Below are 19,328 nucleotides of genomic sequence, written 5' to 3'. Positions count from 1 at the left end.
CATTGCTCCCTCACTTTGCCTTTGCGTGCCAATTCTGCTCAAAGAGTTACACGGAGGGGGTGGGGGGGGGGGGGGCAGCCAAGGCGAAAAAGGAAGAAAAGGAGGGAAGAAGAGAGTGTGCACAAACCCCCGCTGTATAAGAAGCTTGCGTGAACTCTGACCTTGGGAGCGGTGGCGGCGGTGGTGATGGTGGTGGTGCTTGGCGGTGTGGTCGCTGCACCCCCCTAGCCCGCCCCCCTCATGTGTTCCTCACGCGTGGTCCCTCGCTGACCCCCTTCCTTCCTCAAGTGGCGTCCTGGAGGGGAAGATGGAAAAAGGCTGTTAAAGGTCTTTTACGGAATGAAAAGGACGACACAAACGGCCTGAAAAATGGATGTCAGGACGCCACCGGGGACTTGCACACCGTCACGGCCCCTCTCTCCGATGCGCCCGCCGTCACACTGACATAAATATGTACTCTATGTATGCGTGCTGCTGCCTGTGTACAGTATACAGTATATACAGTATATACAGTATATACAGTACATACAGTATACTGTTCCTCCTTCCTAAAGGTTATCAACAGCCCGACGCTCAGTCAGCCTCATCCTGCGTCCATGACGCCGCCGCCTTCGTACGCGTCTCGTCCAACTCCAGTACTACGATATTTGCTCTACTGTACGTACGTATAACGTCATTCATGGATGAGCACGCTGGCCTGGATAGATTGGTCATGCCTGTACGTCATCCCATACGTCAGCATCAGCGCCATGCACATAAAGAAAATATTACATTATATATCATGAGAATTTAAAAAAAACTGCCCACTTACTACTTATATAATAAATAAATATATATTTGTATATATTTTATATATTTTTTGTATATATTTTTATATCATAAATATATATATATATATATATTATATTTTTATCCATAATTTTTTTTTCATTCTTATACTTCTATTTGCAGATTTTTCTGCTAATACATATATTTAGATTATAATTTTAATTAAAATAATTATTAATTATATTTATATTGCTAAGATTAGAAGAGAATAAAAAGTAATTGGATATGATGGTGAACGACGGTATTTCATTCTTCATTTGTGCTCTTGTTTTTATGGCTCTCGCTGTGTGTAGCTGGAGTCCCAAAGCTTAAGTTCCCACGCAAGGCCGTGCAGGTTTGGGTTTTCATTGGCAGCTGTATCAGGGAATAATTGAGTAGGGCAAAAAGTAATATACATTTCTTCATTAATTATAATATTTTTTCCCCACTCAGCTGCTTTTAAAAAATGGTACAGTATTGTATACTTAGAGTATGTACAGTGTACTATAGTCTACTTTATTGTCTGTAACCCATGTGTATATTAGTGGTCTGATCATGTCTTATTCTGTTGTGGACTTACTACAGAACTATCAGTACCAAGCAGTATATTCCATAACGTACTACTACTACTGACAGTACTGCTATGGAGTGAGTTGCTAGAAAGTAAGTAGTACAATGACACAGTATCTCGTTTCCCCTCACCCACTTCCAGGGGGGAAGGGGCCGCGTTGAGGGAAAGAAGGTTTGGTTTTGGAGTGCTTCCAAAAGGACGAGGACGTAAAGGGGGGTCGGGTGGGGGGGGGGCATAAATAGGAGGAGGCGAGCAGGTGTGGCAGACAAATGTGATTTACGGGCGTCTATGCTGCATACAGCGCTGACACATAAGCCTATTAAGGCTGATATTACCCGCCTATAACATGCACCGCTGGACCCTCTTCAGAATGAGAGCGCTGAAGGAGAACTTGGAATATACGCTAACGCTGTTCTCTTCTCAAATACACTCATTATATTGATATTTACTGGGGATCATTCACTTCATGGTACTAGATATTCAGATGCAGTAAAAGAGGACAATGTACGCGTTGAATAGCGAGATGATGCACTCTGAAGAATGCAAAGATCTATGAGAAACCGAGAGCACTAGAGCGGCCTTCTGCCACCCACTTTCTCCTGGAACACTGAGTGTCATGTGACAAAACACTTGAGAACAACACAGAGAACAACACAGCAAAGCACCGTGGCTCCTTCCTGATATCACAGGAGATGGCTGACCAGCTTCTGCCATGGGGTACCGTACTGCTTATAGTAGTGGTGCACCATAATTATCAGACTGATATGAGAGATGGCTGACCAGCTTCTGCCATGAGGTACCGTACTGCTTATAGTAGGGGCGCACCATAATTATAAGGGAAGGCTGACCAGCTTCTGCCATGAGGTACCATACTGCTTCTAGTAGTGGTGCACCATAATTATAAAGGGAAGGCTGACCAGCTTCTGCCATGGGTTACCGTACTGCTTCTAGTAGGGGTGCACCATAATTATCAGACTGATATGAGAGATGGCTGACCAACTTCTGCCATGAGGTACCGTAATGCTTATAATAGGGGCGCACCATAATTATGAGGGAAGGCTGACCAGCTTCTGCCATGAGGTACCGTACTGCTTCTAGTAGAGGTGCACCATAATTATCAGACTGATATGAGAGATGGCTGACCAGCTTCTGCCATGAGGTACCATACTGCTTCTAGTAGGAGTGCACCATAATTATGAAGGAAGGCTGACCAGCTTCTGCCATGAGGTACCGTATTGCTTCTAGTAGGAGTGCACCATAATTATAAGGGAAGGCTGACCAGCTTCTGCCATGAGGTACCGTAATGCTTATAATAGGGGCGCACCATAGTTATGAGGGAAGGCTGACCAGCTTCTGCCATGAGGTACCGTACTGCTTATAGTAGAGGTGCACCATAATTATGAGGGAAGGCTGACCAGCTTCTGCCATGAGTTACCGTACTGCTTCTAGTAGTGGTGCACCATAATTATAAAGGGAAGGCTGACCAGCTTCTGCCATGGGGTACCATACTGCTTCTAGTAGGGGTGCACCACAATTATGAAGGAAGGCTGACCAGCTTCTGCCATGGGGTACCGTACTGCTTCTAGTAGGGGTGCACCACAATTACGAAGGAAGGCTGACCAGCTTCTGCCATGGGGTACCGTACTGCTTCTAGTAGGGGTGCACCATAATTATGAAGGAAGGCTGACCAGCTTCTGCCATGGGGTATCGTACTGCTTCTAGTAGGGGTGCACCATAATTATAAGGGAAGGCTGACCAGCTTCTGCCATGGAGTACCGTACTGCTTCTAGTAGGAGTGCACCATAATTATAAGGGAAGGCTGACCAGCTTCTGCCATGAGGTACCGTACTGCTTATAGTAGGGGTGCACCATAATTATGAGAGATGGCTGACCAGCTTCTGCCATGAGGTACCGTACTGCTTCTAGTAGGGGTGCACCATAATTATAAGAGAAGGCTGACCAGCTTCTGCCATGGGGTACCTTACTGCTTCTAGTAGGGGTGCACCATAATTATAAAGGGAAGGCTGACCAGCTTCTGCCATGGGATACCATACTGCTTCTAGTAGGGGTGCACCACAATTATGAAGGAAGGCTGACCAGCTTCTGGCATGGGGTACCGTACTGCTTCTAGTAGGGGTGCACCACAATTATGAAGGAAGGCTGACCAGCTTCTGCCATGGGGTACCGTACTGCTTCTAGTAGGGGTGCACCATAATTATAAGGGAAGGCTGACCAGCTTCTGCCATGAGGTACCGTACTGCTTATAGTAGGGGTGCACCATAATTATGAGGGAAGGCTGACCAGCTTCTGCCATGAGGTACCGTACTGCTTCTAGTAGGGGTGCACCATAATTATAAGGGAAGGCTGACCAGCTTCTGCCATGAGGTACCGTACTGCTTCTAGTAAAGGTGCACCATAATTATCAGACTGATTTGAGGGAAGGCTGACCAGCTTCTGCCATGGGGTACCGTATTACTTCTAGTAGGGGTGCACCATAATTATAAGGGAAGGCTGACCAGCTTCTGCCATGGGGTACCGTATTACTTCTAGTAGGGGTGCACCATAATTATGAGGGAAGGCTGACCAGCTTCTGCCATGAGGTACCATACTGCTTCTAGTAAAGGTGCACCATAATTATCAGACTGATATGAGGGAAGGCTGACCAGCTTCTGCCATGGGGTACCGTACTGCTTCTAGTAGAGGTGCACCATAATTATCAGACTGATTTGAGGGAAGGCTGACCAGCTTCTGCCATGGGGTACCGTATTACTTCTAGTAGGGGTGCACCATAATTATGAGGGAAGGCTGACCAGCTTCTGAAAGAAGTCTGATTTCCAGTCGAAATACCATAATTCCTCTAATAGTGGGCCTCTGGTATTTCCCTCCTTATCAGCAAACCTAAAGCCACGGTAACTGGAATGACATTCAAGAAGTTCCATTGCTACCCAAAACAGCAGCGACCAAAGAAAATGTTGTTTTTGAGTCGTTGGCTCCACTTTTCCATCCATCGCGTGATGTCATATCCATAATGCTATCCATACTACCGAGTAGTACCGTACGAGTACAAGAGGGCGGCGTGAGGAAATACGGGACAGAAGATGTCAAAACGCAAGCTTGCCGGCTGTAAAAACACATTTACCGCCGCTCGCTGGTGTGAATCCCGGTTCCCGCGCACATAACGTACACGCCTCATCGTTCTCGGAGGAGAAAGGGCTATAAAAGCCGACCTCATCTCCTTAAAGCGGGCGGGGCTGTCCCTTGGCGTCTTAACACAACTACTCATCAACTGTTAAACCAGAGAAAGGGAGCGAAGGGGCGGGGGGGGCAGAGCAGTAAAAATCAATGCCCCCCGACACGGCCAACACCAGTTGATGATGTTAGGCGGGAGAGCAAAGCGTCTGGAGAGGAAAAGCAAAAAAAAAAAAAAGGCAAAAGTCCAGCCAGGCTGGAGGGAGCCTGGTTAATACGTGTCATTGATTAGCTCCATGCAAATAGAAAACTTCTACAAAGCAGAAAGTGTGATTTACAGCAACCCCCCCCCCCGTGTCTGAAATCGATTGTCTCTGCAAGCCACAGGAGCCATTTCCCTCTCGCGCAGATAAAACACTTCACCAGGAGCTGGAAGATTCTTATCAGGAGGAAATTAGTCCAGGAATACCAAACAAACACGTCCCACCTCCTTGACTGCTCCGTGATACCGTCTCATCTCGATGTTTCCTCGCTGCTCATTTGGATTTGTGTTAAAAAAAAAACAAAGATTTGTTTGAAAGGAGAAAAGGGGAGGCGTCACTCGCTTGCACGTACACACTGACGCAAGTCCGACATGGATCTCAAAGCCGAATCGCACCAAAAACAATATTTGGCCTTTTGGCCTGCAGCCTGGCTTGAAAGCAGGAAGAAAACAGAAGGGGGGGGGGGTCACACAAGGCAAGGAGAGGAGTCAACGCCGTCACTCGGCAGATAATTCCGATAACGGTGTGTTGCACCGACGTGATGACAAAGCCCGCTTGTTTCCCTTCTTATCGCAGCGTGTGTGGGAACGCCGGGACAGGTCCCAGTCTGTTTGCAGGAAGTCGGATCTTAGACCCGAATGATACCTGGAATGACGAGGCCTGTCACGATAACACATTTAGCCGGATGATGATTGGCTGATGAATTATTGTGCATAAACAATAATAGTCGGATTTCTTTGACTCATACTTAGGAATACCAAAATTCCGAGTAGACGTTAGAATAGCATCTTCATCCGGATGATAGTCGCCACAGTCGCGGCCAATGTCCAGCATGTAGCGGATGCTAGCAGCACACGCTAGCGACTTCTCAGACCAAAATGATATTTCTAATTGATTCATGAAGCCATAAAACAACGTAGCACGGGACAAGGACCGGGAAAGTACAGCATTCCCACTCTTTTTATTATTCTTTTGTCTAAAAAAAAAAAGCTCCAACATACAAAAACTGAAGCCGTTCCCTTTGGGAATAATGTACATTTCTAATGTAAAGAATGCCACGCATTCCAAAAAGTGCCTCGGATGGAGAAGTATTATGTTTACATACAGGAAACAATGTAACACAATGTAACACAATGTAACACAATGTAACACAATGTAACACAGTGAAAACTTCCATGGCTCAACAATGGCAGGAAAACAAGTCCACGGTGCAAAGAGTTCGGACTCGAGGTGAAACTCATCATCTCAGCGACCGCGACTCCACTTCCCTCGGCCAAGCGGCTGACTAACAGGGATCGGCTCGTGTTGACATACTGAAGACATTTAAGATAATCCCGGAGATGTGTCAGTGTTTTCCCAGATTACATCTTCAAAGGCCACTTGAAAGGGAGCGAGATGGCAAGCGTCCTTGTTTTGAAGGAGGGGCTGGAATAGTACAAGAATGTAATCATGCTTTTGGGGGATGGGGGCGGGGGGGGTAACACCTGAGAACAGACGAAGCTGACCTGACGTCACAAAAGCTCTATGACTATGAAACTATGAAAATATTTGTCTTATAATTAAGAAATCCTATTTTGTGGAAATTCACTTATCACGGTCATGACCATAGGGGTGCTATTTTGTGTCTAGAGAGCTCTACTAATGTCAAAACCTGTATTCAGAGAGTTGTAAATAAGTTTTTCGAAGCTGTAACTATGAAAATATTTGTCTTATAAATAAGAAATCCTATTTTGTGGAAATTCACTTATCACGGTCGTGACCATAGGGGTGTTATTTCGTGTCTAGAGAGCTCTACTAATGTCAAAACCTGTATTCAGAGAGTTGTAAACAAGTTTTTCAAAGCTCTAACTATAAAAATATTAGTCTTATAAGTAAGAAATCCTATTTTGTGGAAATTTACTTATCACGGTCGTGACCATAGGGGTGTTATTTTGTGTCTAGAAAGCTCTAATAATGTCAAAACCTGTATTCAGAGAGTTGTAAAAAAGTTTTTCAAAGCTCTAACTATAAAAATATTTGTCTTATAATCAAGAAATCCTATTTTGTGGAAATTCAACGATCATGGTCGTGACCATAGGGGTGTTACTTCGTGTCTAGAGAGCTCTAATAATGTCAAAACCCGTATTCAGAGAGTTGTAAACAAGATATTCGAAGCTCTAACTATAAAAATATTTGTCTTATAAAGTAAGAAATCCTATTTTGTGGAAATTCAACTATCACGGTCGTGACCATAGGGGTGTTATTTTGTGTCTAGAGAGCTCTACTAATGTCAAAACCTGTATTGAGAGAGTTGTAAATAATTTTTTCAAAGCTCTAACTATGAAAATATTTGTCTTATAAGTAAGAAATCCTATTTTGTGGAAATTTACTTATCACGGTCATGACCTAGGGGTGTTATTTTGTGTCTAGAGAGCTCTAATAATGTCAAAACCTGTATTCAGAGAGTTGTAAAAAAGTTTTTCAAAGCTCTAACTATAAAAATATTTGTCTTATAATCAAGAAATCCTATTTTGTGGAAATTCAACGATCATGGTCGTGACCATAGGGGTGTTACTTCGTGTCTAGAGAGCTCTAATAATGTCAAAACCCGTATTCAGAGAGTTGTAAACAAGATATTCGAAGCTCTAACTATAAAAATATTTGTCTTATAAAGTAAGAAATCCTATTTTGTGGAAATTCAACGATCACGGTCGTGACCATAGGGGTGTTATTTTGTGTCTAGAAAGCTCTAATAATGTAAAAACCTGTATTCAGAGAGTTGTAAACAAGTTTTTCAAAGCTCTAACTATGAAAATATTTGTCTTATAAGCAAGAAATCCTATTTTGTGGAAATTCAACTATCACGGTCATGACCATAGGGGTGTTATTTTGTGTCAAGAGGGCTCTAATAATGTCAAAACCTGTATTCAGAGAGTTGTAAATAATTTTTTCAAAGCTCTAACTATAAAAATATTTGTCTTATAAGTAAAAAATCCTATTTTGTGGAAATTCACTTATCACGGTCATGACCATAGGGGTGTTATTTCGTGTCTAGAGAGCTCTACTAATGTCAAAACCTGTATTCAGAGAGTTGTAAACAAGTTTTTCAAAGCTATAACTATGAAAATATTTGTCTTATAAAGTAAGAAATCCTATTTTGTGGAAATTCACTTATCACGGTCGTGACCATAGGGGTGTTATTTCGTGTCTAGAGAGCTCTAATAATGTCAAAACCTGTATTAAGAGAGTTGTAAACAAGTTTTTGTCAAATCAGGCGAGAAAGTGGCCGTTTAGATCCCGAGTGTGCCATTTATTTGTCCAAATTCCAACCGTTTACAATTTTGTCGTGAAGAATTCTGCAAAATTTAAGCTAGCCAAAGTGAGCGACGCAGTTTCGGTTATTTTCACAAAATAAAACACCCTCTTACTTTTCTCATACAAAAAAAACATAGTGATAAATCAGTGCTTTTACTTTGAAAATGGAAAAAAAAGCAAACAAAGTGGCAATACGTATATCCTGTTTCACACCACCGTTTGGTCCATCCTGCTTCTCAATGTTTAGCCAACGTTTTTTTTTTTTTTTTTTTATTGCGGTGACGTCGCTTTGCATCCTGGGTAATTTCATTGTGAGTAGTAAGCTGATGATACATACTCAACATTTCCGGCCAATGCAGTATACATCCGGGAACTTCAGTGTGTATACTGCATACTCAAAGAGTTAGCATGAGTAGTAGGTAAGTATGCGGCATCGAACACAGCCCAAAGCCAAAAACCTCACTTCTCCTCCTGAATCGGAGATTTAACCATTTGGTAGATCCTCCGATCCGGAAGCCTTGAATAGTCCTTAACAGGAAGGCTGAGGGTGACCGTGAACGCATCTCCGCACTTATAGACTGAGATGCTTTTTTCAAACATCAGAAGGTGGGGGGGGGGGGGGGGGGGGGGGGGTGAAAATATCCGTGTCAGATTTAGAGCAAACACCGAAGTGTCCCCAAAATCCTCCCTGGAAAAGATGGCCCTGACAGTAAAAGTTCCATGTAAGCAAAACTCGGAATGAGCTTAGCGACGGCGGCCATGTATGAGCTCCTTCATTGGTATGCAGGTAGACACGCGAAGCAGTTCCGTTTCTCCAACATCAGCCAAGTTATTCAAATGCAGCACAAGCGACTGACTGGAGAGGATAACATAAAGCAAGGCATCAGCACAAACGGCAGCAGGCGGTAATCCCCCGGCCGGGGCCCGCCACGCAGACGCGCGGCGCTGTCAGCGGCGGCGGCGGCCACACGGAGGCCTTATCAGCGGCGGCCATGGTGCTCCTCTAATAACCCCGCTGATGCTCTGCTGCGCCGGGACGGACAGGGAGACGGCGGCAAAAGACAAGACCAGTCAGTCATCGGCGTGTGTGCGCTTTTCCTCGCTTAGCAACGTGTTGTCGCTCGTCTGCCTTAACGGACTCCGCCTGTCAACTTTAGCGTTTAGGTTAGCGCCCCCGGTATCGTCGCCGCCGTTGAAGAAGGTTCAAAAGCCGCTACATGACTGGTGCCAATCTCCAACAGGAAGTGGAATCACGGCGAGGTACGAGCGCGGCGCCCTGCCGCCGACAGGAAGCGTCTCGTGTAAACACGGCGATGTTGACACAAGATGGTCAGCACAGACAAGGACGAGGACACTTCCCCTTTCCTGCTTAGCTCGTAGCGGGAGTGGGTGCTAATGCTAGCTCGTGTCCGCGTCAACATGGGCAACCTTTTGAATACGGAATTTAACACTTCAAAATAGCCGTGGAACCGGAAATCTAGCCTTGATGCTGGAATTTAGACAGTTTAAAAGTATATGTAGCAACATGGCGCATTGCGTCTGTAGCTTTAATGCTAATGAGCTGCGTGCGCCCCCAACAGGAAGTACTGTTCAACGTAATAGATTAGATTAGATTAAATGCTATACGACAACATCACAATAAAAAGAGCGGGACAGCGTTATTATTAATATTAAATAATATTAATATTATTATTAATATTAATAATATTATTACTTTTTCCTTCCACTTTTGCTAGTTTTTTATTTTCTGATTATTGCAACTTTGTTCTTAACCTAATTTCACAATTTAGTTTGTTTGTTTTATCTCATGTTAATAAAATAACTAAAATAAAATAATTTTGTCTTTAGGTCTCTTTAAGTCTATGCTGCTAAAATTATTATTATTATTATTATTCCTCATAAGCTTCTAATTTTATTCCCCAAACATTGCAGCTTTTTTTCCTTGCAGTATTTTTACTTTATTCTCAAACATTTTCTCAATTTCTGCTGGATTTTTTTTTTCCTGTGAATTTAATTCTCGTAATATTAATACTTTACTCCCGTAATATTTTGACTTTATTCTCGTAACATAACTTTTTCCCCTTTACAAAATTTACAACTTTATTTTGTTTGTTTCTTAAAAAGTATTTTTTCTGCAATATTTCAACTTTATGCTACAAAAATGACACTATTTCTACCTCATAATATTACATCATTATTCTCATAAAATTGCCATCTTTCTGTTTCTGTTAATATTTAGACTTTATTATTGTAAAATTACTATTTTTGATTTTTTTTTTAATTTTTATTTCAAATTTTCAAGGTTTTTCAATTTTTTAGAATGTGCCAATGAAAAAAAACGGCCCAGGCCAAAAATGGCCCCCAAGCCGCACTTTGGACAGCCCGTGTTGATACTCTTACAAACACTAAATTTGAATGCAATGCAAAGAAAACAATGCCAATGGCATAACAGTGAATGCACGGCGCCATCCACCGTCGTACTTATCCGGCTCGCCGCGGCGACCTTGTGGCAACCTTGGGTGACCCCGGTGTTTTGAGCAGAGGGCCGCTGTCCCGCCGCCGCCAGGCACGGCATCCACGACTTCATCGAGGACGGCGAGAGAGAGAGTTCCCTCCGCACGGACTGACGGGAACCTTGGCGATGACACAAACCCCTGCAGGCCTGTCAGTTGGTCTCCACGCAGCTCAAATCAGCACTCGTGCTCCGGAGGACTCGACACGCACTCGAACGCGCCATGACGCGTGCCGTGTGAGGGTGAACCGCTGCGGCCATTCAACGATACACAACATGGCGAACCGCACGCACCCGAGGGAGGACGGTCACGGTAAACAACCGATGCTAATCTCCCGCTTTTATGACAGATATCAATCCAGCGGCATATTTCACGTGCCACCTGAACACCAAGACGGCGCTTTAATAATGGATGCCGCCGCAGCTTGGAGATCTTAAACCACTCTCCTCCTCGTCCTGCTTTCAATCTTTAATGGCGTTTCCATCAACAACAAAAAAAAAAACGCACTCCAGGCCCTCAAGTATCACATCGCTCTCCAAGATGGAGGATCCACGCATGCAAACACGCCACTGGATTGTCATCGCCCTCCTTCGCCAATTAGGATAATAACGCCACTAAATGGCTAAAGTGGTCCACGAGCTATTTTAGCCTCGGCAATGCCGGTTAATGGGAACGTTTCAAGGAGGGTGGATGGACCGACGGGGGTGACCCTCATTTCCTTCCTGATCAGTCCGTAAGCATTCCCTCCGCTTTGTAAAAAAACAAAAGAGAGCTGTCAAAAACAGCGTGCTAACATTAGCAATTTATTTTAATAATTTAATATACGCGTTATGGCAAGCGACGCATGTCATATTTCCTCATATTATATCTACTATATTGGGTAATAGGAGTGTAAAGGTGAACATAGGGGTGTTATTTCGTGTCTAGAGAGCTCTAATAATGTCAAAACCTGTATTCAGAGAGTTGTAAACAAGTTTTTCGAAGCTCTAACTATGAAAATATTTGTCTTATAAGTAAGAAATCATATTTTGTGGAAATTCAACTATCACAATCGTGACCATAGGGGTGTTATTTTGTGTCTAGAGAGCTCTAATTATGTCAAAACCTGTATTCAGAGAGTTGTAAACAAGTTTTTCGAAGCTCTAACTACAAAAATATTTGTCTTATAAGTAAGAAATCATATTTTGTGGAAATTCAACTATCACGATCGTGACCATAGGGGTGTTATTTTGTGTCTAGAGAGCTCTAATGTCAAAACCTGTATTCAGAGAGTTGTAAACAAGTTTTTTGAAGCTCTAACTATGAAAATATTTGGTGCTAACATTAGCAATTTACTTTAATAATTTAATATACTTGGTTTTTATTAGTAATTTATTTTTAATAATTTAATATACGCATTATGGCAAGCGACGCATGTCATATTTCCTCATATTATATCTACTATATTGGGTAATAGGAGTGTAAAGGTGGCCATAGGGGTGTTATTTCATGTCTAGAGGGCTCTAATAATGTCAAAACCTGTATTCAGAGAGTTGTAAACAAGTTTTTCGAAGCTCTAACTATGAAAATATTTGTCTTATAAGTAAGAAATCCTATTTTGTGGAAATTCACTTATCACGGTCGTGACCATAGGGGTGTTATTTCGTGTCTAGAGGGCTCTAATAATGTCAAAACCTTTATTTCGAGAGTTGTAAACAAGTTTTTCGAAGCTCTAACTATGAAAATATTTGCCTTATAAGTAAGAAATCATATTTTGTGGAAATTCAACTATCACAATCGTGACCATAGGGGTGTTATTTTGTGTCTAGAGAGCTCTAATTATGTCAAAACCTGTATTCAGAGAGTTGTAAACAAGTTTTTCGAAGCTCTAACTATAAAAATATTTGTCTTATAATCAAGAAATCCTATTTCGTGGAAATTCAACGATCATGGTCATGACCATAGGGGTGTTATTTCGTGTCTAGAGAGCTCTACTAATGTCAAAACCTGTCAAAAACAAGTTTTTCGAAGCTCTAACTATGAAAATATTTGTCTTATATTTGCAGGAAATCCTATATTTTTTATATTTGTTTATAAATTCACTTATCACGGTGAGATCTGGAAGCCATTAAAGTGGTAAAGGAGGGATTACCGTATAAGTAGGACGTCGCTAAAGCACTTCTTGGAGCCAACCAGATGATTCGCATTCAAGCTATGGACACAAAATGTTCAATTCCACTTCAAACACAAGCAAAGTAAGGAAGGCTGCACTCGTGCAGCCTTGTATCGTGACGTGATGGCAGCACACTTGCCGAGTGGCGCAACGTAAAGCCGAAGGAGCCACGTCTGCTCCGTCACGGGCTCGGCGGGAGACGTTAGAGCCGCTATACATCTCCGGTTCAGGACGTCCATATGTAAATGTTGCTTTTCCCAGCATTATCCACGCTGGGAGGGAGGGGGATGAAAAAGCGTTTTGATTGAGAACAAGCGATGGTCTGAAGCTCCTGCCAACTGACACAGGTCACTTATCCTTCAAATAATAATAACGGCTGTCCGTTATCTAATCTCGGCCTGATTTCCATTCCGGGGGATTTAAAAGCGAGTGATTGAGATGTTAAGACAGGCATTTTTTTTTTTTTTTTTTTTTGAGAGGGTGCAGCAGCAGGCGTCATGAAGGGGACTAATCTGCACACAGGCACACATGCTAGCCTTTTACTCAGCGTCGCCTCACACGAGATGAGCGGAATCAAAAGCAACTCCGGGCGCTCGCTGTACCGCCCGACGACTCCCCGGGCCCCGACTTTGCCAGATGGGTCCACGACTTTATCTCCAAAGGACCGCTGCCGTGGTGGCGCCGTGGACTGGTTTCACACGACGGCTGATTGGCTTTGGACGCTTTTTGATTTATTTCAATACTCTGCTATTTATTCATTTTATTGGATTTTCATCCAAATGTGTTTATTTTTGGAGTACTGTGGTAGTACTTATAACCCACCATATCATACTGCATAGTAGCACAACCTAGTCGCCTCATGTTTACATAGCCTGGTTTGGTTGTTAGCATTGCAAAAGTTGGCGGGAAAAACTCCTGTTACATAACATCAATGGATGCTAGCTTAGTTTAGCAAACCATGCTAGCACGTGTGTCTGTGTATTTTCACCATCTTGTACATAGCGGCTAGAACAGGGGTGGGCAAACTTTTTGACTCGCGGGCCGCATTGATTTAACAAAATTCTCACATTCTCACAAGTCCTCACATTAAATGTATCATAACAATCAATTCTTAGTTAACCTTCCTAAAATAGGATTGTTATTTTTACACGGGTAACAAATTCTGGTGGAAAAAAAAATGAAAAAAATGTCAACCAAAAGAAATTTTTTTGGGGGGGGGGGGGCTGCACAGGATCAATATCCCGCCATGAATCTCTCAAGGAGCGTACGGTAGGTGTCAAAGCCGGCAGGGGCCGGAGCGTGCCAAACCTCCACTTCCACTATCCCACAACTGACACCCTCCCTCCTTCACTCCGTGTGTCACCAGCGGCGCGCCCCCCACCCCCACCCCCCTCCCCCGGGCGCAGCAGAAATCCGGTTTAACTGTCAAAGTCGCCACTTCCAAGACGGAGTGCGCGTCGCTGACAAACAGCCCCAACTAAACTGACGCTCTGCACCACCTGGGAGCCCAACCAAAAAAAAGTAGGTGAGGTTTGTGGGGGGGGGGGGGCAGAGACGGGGGGGGGCATGGACGTCAGCCAGCTTTGCTTTGATGCAACACGGCGTGCTGCTCAATGACAGATGCGGCACGGCCAGGCCAAGGAAAAGTTAAGAAGACCAAAACAAAGAGGTGGACCTCGCCAAGCCGAGCTACAGGAAGGGGGGGGGGGTGCCTCTTTGGGGTGCCCCATTCCTCCCACCCCCTGTTTGGAGGTTGTGATCAAAACCTGGGGGGCGCTGTGAGACAGATGTCTGCCCTGGCGCTCGGTTGCAGACGTGCTGCTGGCACACACACCAAAGACTCCGGAAAAAAGGAAGAAGAAGAAAAAAGGGGGAGGGCGGAGACGAGGATGAGGACGAGGACGAGGATGAGGATGAGGAGAGGAAGCAGATCGCACAAGTGGGACGAGATTCAATCTCGTTTCTGTCACACGGCGACCGGTTGCTATGAATGTGAGTGTGAATGGTTGTTTGTCTATACGTGCCCTGTGATTGGCTGGCCACCAGTCCAGGGTGTACCCCGCCTCTCTCGCCCCAATCACACAGATTCCTGGTCGGATACCATTTCCGTTATTCATCATTTTTGTTTGTCATCATATTGACTTTATCAAAAATAACCTCTCTTGAATATGTTTTTAATAAATGTTTTGAGGCTGCACGGTGGACGAGTGGTTAGCGCACAGGTCTCACAGCTAGGAGACCCAAGTTCAATTCCACCCTGGGCCATCTCTGTGTGGATTTCTCCGGGTACTCCGGTTTCCTCCCACATTCCAAAAACATGCTAGGTTAATTAGCGACTCCAAATTGTCCATAGGTATGAATGTGAGTGTGAATGGTTGTTTGTCTATATGTGCCCTGTGATTGGCTGGCCACCAGTCCAGGGTGGACCCCGCCTCTCTCGCTCGAAGACAGCTGGGATAGGCTCCAGCACCCCCCAGCGGTAGAAAATGAATGAACGAATGACAAAAATGTTTGGTAAAAAAAAGGTAACTACAGTAAACCTGGGATATATCGGACTCGGATATATCGGAAATTCGCTCACAACGGACAGATAAAAAAAGAACCGATTTTTCTGTAATGCATTTCCAATAAAAATTCATTGCATATATCGGATTTTTTTATAACGGATTTCGCCTATTTCGGACTAAATCTCCAGTCCCGTTCCAATGCATTTCCATGAAATTTCCCTGGCATATATCGGATGGCCGCATCGTGGCGCTCCGATTCGCCGAATCGTGACAGGCCGCTATACGACGTCATTTGCAGCGTTGGCAGCGTTGCCTGCGCGTCCAGGTACATTGGAAACATAGTCAAGGAATAACGGATAAAATCCGATTTACGCATATACCGGATATAAATCCCATATATGCGTAAAACGGACATTTTCCGGTATACGCATATAACGGATTTCGCTTATATCGGACAAAACCAGTGGGAACAATTGAATCCGATATATCCGAGGTTGGGCGGCACGGTGGTCTAGTGGTTAGCGCGCAGACCTCACAGCTAGGAGACCAGGGTTCAATTCCACCCTCGGCCATCTCTGTGTGGAGTTTGCATGTTCTCCCCGTGCATGCGTGGGTTTTCTCCGGGTACTCCGGTTTCCTCCCACATTCCAAAAACATGCTAGGTTAATTAGCCACTCCAAATTGTCCATAGGTATGAATGTGAGTGTGAATGGTTGTTTGTCTATATGTGCCCTGGGATTGGCTGGCCACCAGTCCAGGGTGTACCCCGCCTTACGCGGTGTACCCTGTCTTACGAAGACAGCTGGGATAGGCTCCAGCACCCCCTGCGACCCTCGTGAGGAAAAGCGGTAGAAAATGAATGAATATCCGAGGTTTACTGTACATATTTAAATGTGACGACTGTGACCCACCTCTGCTTTAGAGAAGTCAGTGTGCAGCTTGAGCGCTTGCGGTTCAACGAGAGAAACGTTGAATCCCACATTCTGAAGCGGGAAGAGTCATGAACTCCCGCTTCCATGAGCGACGGGAATAAGAGCGGCCTAAAAGAGCCACCCGTGCGAGTAAAAGAAGTCAATAAAGCGAATATCTCCCACAAGAATTATCAACAACGACAAGCGGAGCGCTGAACATTTGCACGACACACACTCATCCTGTGTGAAGAAGAAGAAAGAGCGACTGGAGCCTCAGAAGCCATTTGTACGTCTCCCGATCACGTGACCCCCGCCGCAAAAACAACGCGCCCGCATCCCACTTCCTCTTTCTTTGAGGAGCCGACAAAGAAGCGACAGAAACGGAGCTAATTATAGCCTCTCAGCAGGATGGCCAGAAACAAACTTGATTATCGTCATCGTCGTCAAGTCGGCACAAAGGAAACCTGCCGCCCGCGCCCCCCCGTCCCCAACCCCCGTCACAATCCAATAGAGGGGCTTTTAGCCCTTCCTAATGATTTACAAAGTGACACGGCAGATTTACTGTGACAGCCTGAAAGGGACCAGCGCCGCCGCCATTACCGCTCACGTGACCGGACCTATCCCCCCCCCGAGTGGACACCACCCCCATTCCAAAACCCCTCCTCCTTCCTGGCTGAGTGGAAGTGGAAGTTAGCTAAAGCGACAGCCACCCCCAGATAAGCATCTGGTCACGGAGGGCTTGTGGCCCACAGTCAATGGAGATACGTTTGTAGGATTCTAACAGCGTTACCGAGGCTTTATCTCACTTAATGAGGCATGAGGGTGCGTGGACGTGGGGGGGGGGGTTTGTTGGGGCGGGGGGCTAAAGCGGCCCTGCTAGCAGCGGCCCAGCTAGCAGCCATCAGACACTGACGTCTGACTTTCTTAACCTTCTTAGATGCACGAGTGACTGGACTCTACACTCTTCCGTAAGTGGGTCAAAAATCACCCATACTAGAATCAATGCCTTTTTATGACAATTTTGACATTTTGGTTAAAAATAATCACTCGTATGATATTTAGTATTATATTTAGGAGTTAATAAGTTGATAAGAATCAAAGGTTCATATTGGATTCCATAGAAAATGCATGCAGGTCATTTTTGACCCACTTATGGAAGGTTGGGGTAGTAACAAAAATTTCTTAAAATGTTAAAAGTTAAAAATGTGAACGGTATGATATCAAAAACATGTTTTTTGAGGAATACCTGGAATATGAAATGATGAAATAAATTTATTTACAAAGATATTTCAAGAAAACAACCTGACCGGGTCATTTTTGACCCACTTATGGAAGGTTGGGATAGTAACAGAAAACAAAAAATTCTTAAAATGTATAAAAGGTAAGTTAAAATGTGAATGGCATGATATCAAAAACGCGTTTTTTGATTAATACCTGGAATATGAAATGATAAGAAAAATTTAATTACGAAGATATTTCAAGAAAACAACCTGATCGGGTCATTTTTGACCCACTTATGGAAGGTTGGGGTAGTAACACAAAAACAAAGAATTCTTAAAATGTTAAATGTTAAAAGTTAAAAATGTGAATGGCATGATATCAAAAACGCGTTTTTTGATTAATACCTGGAATATGAAATGATAAAAAAATTTTCATTACAAAGATATTTCAAGAAAACAACCTGACCAGGTCATTTTTGACCCACTTATGGAAGGTTGGGGTAGTAACACAATAACCAAAAATTCTTAAAATGCATAAAAGGTAAGTTAAAAATGTGAATGGCATGATATCAAAAACGCGTTTTTTGATTAATACCTGGAATATGAAATGATAAGAAAAATTTAATTACAAAGATATTTCAAGAAAACAACCTGACCGGGTCATTTTTGACCCACTTATGGAAGGTTGGGGTAGTAACACAAAAACTAAAATTTCTTAAAATGTATAAAAGATAAGTTAAAAATGTGAATGGCATGATATCAAAAACATGTTTTTTGAGGAATACCTGGAATATGAAATAATAAAAAAAAATTTATTACAAAGATATTTCACGAAAACAACCTCATTTTTGACCCACTTATGCATCTAAGGGTTAATATGGGTTTTAACATTATTAGAGCCCTCTAGGCATTAAATAACACCCCTATATTCACCTTTATACTATTGTTCTTTGTTTACGTCACATTGCCCAGGCTGTGGCATCACTGCAGGTACGTGACAGACGGTTGCTGTTAGCATCGCAAGCTAGCCAAAGTGTTTCAAACACGGACCAGGACAAAAAAAACTGACAGGTACTACTTCTACAAGGAGTGAGAGGCGAGTAACATTACTGATGCAGAGTGACCACAATCCAATATAACTTTTTGGACTAATAAGAGACCGTTAGTCAGCCATCTTTGCCATCCAGGGGCGACTGTACTCACTTTCTTTGGCCCCATGGTGGGTTATTTAGTAGTAATGTGTAATACTGTACAAAAACTGCGATAGCGCAACATTTTTGAGGCAGGTGTTGGCTAGCCGGATGCGAACCATGTTGGATGGCGCCGTGCATTCACTGTTATGCCCTTGTCATTGTTTTCTTTGCATTGCATTCAAATGAGTATGTCGGATCTCAACAAAAAGTGACTGCACCGAGTTGTGTATGGCATTTTTTGGGTGGTTTCGGGACCCGGTTTATACGTCTGGAAAAGAACGTGTCAGCATGCGTCTTGCCCTGAATGCAAGGATCCACATTTGACTTTCATTTCCCGTCAAAAAGGAGCACATTTATGTTTTGGGAGCATCCGTTTGCCTGCTTCTCTCATCTTTATCCCCTCAGAAAGGTGTTTTGGCTGTTCTTACAGATTTTTTTTTTTTTTAAACCGAGCCCCCCACATCCCCGAACCATCAGCGCTGGCAGCCGCAGAGATGTGAGCGGAGAATACTCAAGGAGCCCCGGGGGCGAGCCAGATTCCCCCCACCACCGTTATGGCTTCCAAAAACAAAGGAATTCCAGAGAAAATCAGGGCAGGACCTCACCCCGAGCCACCAATGCTGCTTATGCTGTTGCCGCCCCCCCCTGCCCCCGCCCCCACTCTCACCCCCACCAACAAAGGTGCTTTCATGCATCAGTCAGTGAGAC

General features: G+C 43.9%; 1 protein-coding gene across 4 annotated transcripts in view; it reads right to left on the bottom strand.

Moving 5' to 3' along the window:
• Positions 1–19,328, bottom strand: part of LOC131108276 (zinc finger MIZ domain-containing protein 1-like) — a 108,674-nt gene that overhangs the window by 76,779 nt on the left and 12,567 nt on the right. For all 4 annotated transcript variants that reach the window (XM_058059209.1, XM_058059206.1, XM_058059205.1 and 1 more), the window contains exon 2: positions 162–295. The gene's annotated coding sequence lies outside the window, so the exon portion shown is untranslated. The remainder of the gene's footprint in view (positions 1–161; positions 296–19,328) is intronic.

Source organism: Doryrhamphus excisus, chromosome 20 (genome assembly GCF_030265055.1).
Source record: "Doryrhamphus excisus isolate RoL2022-K1 chromosome 20, RoL_Dexc_1.0, whole genome shotgun sequence".
Classification (NCBI taxonomy): domain Eukaryota; kingdom Metazoa; phylum Chordata; class Actinopteri; order Syngnathiformes; family Syngnathidae; genus Doryrhamphus; species Doryrhamphus excisus.
The sequence above is the reverse complement of the archived record's forward strand: the minus strand, read 5'-3'. Positions and strand labels throughout refer to the sequence as shown.